The sequence below is a fragment of the Emydura macquarii genome, unplaced genomic scaffold (genome assembly GCF_026122565.2).
Source record: "Emydura macquarii macquarii isolate MOO-44397 ecotype Brisbane River unplaced genomic scaffold, CSIRO-AGI_Emac_v2 contig_1002, whole genome shotgun sequence".
Classification (NCBI taxonomy): Eukaryota; Metazoa; Chordata; order Testudines; family Chelidae; genus Emydura; species Emydura macquarii.
In genome coordinates, this window is record NW_027131139.1 from 1,694,021 (window position 1) to 1,698,189 (window position 4,169).

A 4,169-nucleotide genomic window follows, 5' to 3' on the forward strand; every position below is an offset into this window, starting at 1 on the left:
TGTTTTCTAAATTAATCCCTTGTCATCCTTTGAGCTCTCTGCTGCCTGTGGGGAGGGGAATACGATTAAAAGAAATCAGCCTGTTAAGGAAGTTTCTCTTAGCTAATATGACAGACTGAGTGATGTGCGAGGTGGCTGGGGCAGTGGGGAGACTGCAAGAAAGTTTGAAACCCATCCCATAAACCTGCCCAAATCCTTCCCCTGCCCCCACTCCAGTGAAACACTTAAGTCAAACCTGGAAGGCTCCTCCTCACTCTAGTCTAGTTAGTGATCGAAACCTGTGCTGACCAAGAGAATGGTCAGGGCATTCAAGTCCTCCATCTCTGTAGATCTTAACCTCTGGCCTTCTTACTGTGCTAGCCATAATGACAGGCAGGCCTAGAGAAGCAGAGTGCAAGATTTGTCTGGTGATGGCGTGAGTGGCTCCTGATTCTGTCTAAGTAGCTTAGGGAGCCTTTTAACTGCATCAGTTGAGGGACTTTTGTGCTTTGGAATGTAGAGCCCCACTTTTCTGTCGACTGTTTGAGGAAATCATCCTGAACTAGTGAACTGCCTGTCTCGTTAGAACCCCTTGGCGTCTCTAGCGGAAAAGTCCTGGTTTCCCTTGTCTGGGAGAACTTGCATCAGGTAATTGCATTAGCAGCTGATCCTGCTGCTGCTGCAGAGAAATCCAAAGGAGCAGCATTCCTGTTCTTCTTGCTTGGCAGAGCCCCTGACTAGACCGGTGAGTCACTGCAGGTTAGCCTCACAGCTCAGTGGGTTTGTTTAGATCAGATGTGCCAGTTGTGGATCTCCAAGTTGTGGCTGCTCTTAACTTTAAAATACAACTGCAGTCTGAAAGCGTACAGATCCCAGGATCCTGTGCTCATGCTGGTGGCCTGACCAAGATAATTGAATGCTGGGATTTGTCGTTTTCTTGTGAGTCAGGTCCTCCGGTCCCCCTCCCCCATGATAAAAATGGACACAACTGACATTTTATGCAAATTAGGCGCCACCCTTATGCCACTGGCAAATGGTTGATGGGGCCTCAGATTGGGCAACGTGTGGGCAGACTCTTCTGGCTCGGGCAGATTCTCTGTGCTGTGCCAAGCCAGTGGAATAGGACTTGCTTGGTTTTACTCTGATCCCCAAGAATTGGCAGGTGCAAAACCTCATGGCAGGGTAGGGCATGGAATAATCACAGAAAGGTAGAGAACATGCCATTCCCATGTCCAAAGGGCTGCTAACATTCACTTCTAACAGTCCTTGCCCAGAGCTTCAGCTTCATCCTCTCCAGAACCAGCTGGTGTCAGTCTGTAAATTGCCTCTGGATTTCAATCTTTTTTCGGTTGTGCATTGCATTGTAAGATCGTAGTGGGGGAAATCTGAACCACTGGCTTCTCCTCTAACCTCTTCCAACAACGTCTCTTGAACATCATGCCAGAGCCATAGGGCGAGCTGCTTCCATCTCCCACCCTTCTTGTGCAGTATTCCTCTTTCCAAGCTCTCTCCTTCTTATGAAAGCACTTTGAGTGATCATCTCCTCCCTCCTTTAATTTTAAGCTCAGGGTTTTCCGGGTATTTTAAGTGCACATCCGCTGTAAGAGTGACCACACACACACTCATCGCGATTGTACATAAAATCCACCACACTGCAAACAAGAAAACAAACCAATTGGAAGTGCTGGAACTTCTAAGAGAGCACCCTCGGTTGTAAAATAAAGAAAACAAATATTATATAATTTATATGTATGCAAAGAACAAACCCCCTGTATCTAGTCAATAGCGAGATTAGTCCTTTTTTTAATGTTCAACCCTTTTTTGCATTTGAAATTTGCCAAACCTTTATCGTCAGTAGTTAAAAATTCAGAGTAGCAGTAGCATTTTTTAGACTGGTGGGTTAATCCAGTTGTCTTTCCCTTTCTTGCTCACCTCTGTATTGTTTGCAAATATCTGGAAATGTTTACAGGTTACACCTACATACTCTGTAACTTTGAATATTTTTTAAGCTGTACTCTTCTTGTTCTCTTCTGTGCATTTTTTTTGTTTGTTTTTACACGTTGCCGAATGATGACCATAGCGTGGTATTTCTAGCTGGAGAAATGGTTCCTTCAGTTTTTTTTCTGCCAAAGGTTTTTGCTATTCTCATGGGTTTTTTCCTGTTTTACTGTGTGTGTTTATAATTGGGTTGTCATTCAGACGATACACTATTTAATTTCCCCCACCACATCCCCTTGTGTATGATTTAACAGTTATGGCCATTAGAATGCATCCTCTTGCTATAGAAGTCTAGGCTAAATGATGTAATCCTGGTTATTTTCTCCCCCTCTTTAGTCCTGTACAAAAGAATAAGAGAAACGTACAATCCCACTGTACTTTTTGCACGGAACGCTTGGCAAATAATTCTGTCAGTGAATTTGAGACTTGTATTAAACACTTTAGACATTTGTAGAAGGGAATTCATAGAGTTTTCACTTATATACTAAAGGTTTTTTTGTGCGGTTCTCATTGCAAAAATAAACATTTGTACTGAATATAAAGCGAAAACTACTTGTCTGAGATTTTATCTGTTGTGCATTGAAACTGGATTCACTCAAGATTGTGACAGTGTTTGGGCCCCAGCTCCATAAAGGGCTCGTTTCAGGATCAGCTCCTTAATCATTGCATTTTATATTCCAAAAAAAATCTAATGTGACTAATTGCAACGGTGTCATTGATGTCACTGGTAAAACCCCAGCACTTAAAGCAGAGCAATGGCTAGTGCTGGCTGTTCTAACCTTTTTGCTGTCACACGGTCAACAGCCGTGCACTGGCCAAGGGTCTTCAAAGTGACGAATGATTTTGGGGGCCCATCAGGAGACCCCTTGAAAGAACCTGGTTCCAAGTGCCACACCCCCCTCTGAAAATCTCACTCCTTTAAGGTGTCACAAGCTGGCATCTAAGATCTTAAGTCTCTGGATTGAATCATGGCCAGCCCCACTGCATGGGCAGTGCAGGGTTTTTGCTTACGCCAAGTGCTTGTGTTTTGGAAATGGTAGGATATGGTACGTAACCACACTGGTCATTGAACGCCTGAGCGAGGGTGAAATCATGGCCCTGCACCCCCAAAGAGTCACACAGCTCCCTTCGCTATGAACAGTGGGGAGCAAAATGCCAAATAAGTGTCAGGCCCAAGACTGGAGCCCAGTTGTCATGGTCCCAACGGTGGGGCCCCGTGGCCTTTCTGCCATGTTACTAACCCTTTTGGGGCTTAACATCTGAAAATGTAGCTAAGGACTTCACTTCACTTTCACGGCACTCTTCCCCGTAGATTGCAAAGCCTTTCCCCAAGGTGGGTGAGAATCATTTGCCCCACAGTATGGTGGCCTGAAATGCAGAAGTTTGAAGTCCTTTCTTTGAGGCCCTGTGCTCTATTGGGTAAGACCTAGAGCTGCTACAATAAAGAGCAGAGCTCTGTTCCCCATCCTGCCCTGCATTTCCTATTTAACCTTTTCCAAGTCACTTATGCTCCCTGTCCCTCTCTTCCGCCCCTGGAAAATGGGCCTGTGCACGTTCCCGTGAGCCAAGGGGTGTTTGGGTGGCGAATGCGGTAGGAGTCGTCACTGCACAAGATGCTAGAGCGTCCTTCCCCTTTGAAATGTCCCCATGGTGGATCACAGGCTGCTGGGGGAAATAGTCACCAATACTGAGGGGGCTTCAGCAGCATGATGAACAGAAAATTGCATCTAAACAGACATTGGATTATTTGTGCGCTTGAAAACTGCCCCCTGGTGTGAGCCAGCTACCGCTGCCCTGGGTCCAATGCCACAGAGGGATGTGATATAGCTGAGGTTAGTCCTGCTTTGAGCAGGGGGTTGGACTAGATTCCTCCTGAGGTCCCTTCCAACTCTAATATTCTATGACTCCGAGGGGCACCACCATCAGGTGCATAACAGGCTTCAGAGGCTTTAATCTCAGCACTTCGCCCATGCGACACAGCTCTAAACCTCTGACAGCTGGATTCTTACTTTTCCCTTTTATCTGAGCTTGGTTTGGGGGATCCTAGGCCCCACTGTGCCCCTTTCACCAGAGCTGAGCCCCCGTTGAATAACAGTCCAGCTCAGCACTGGTGAAAGGGGCACGGTGGGGCTCAGGATCCCCCAAACCAACCTCAAAGGCCATGACCTGCAGAGCACAGAGTCTCCGTCTGA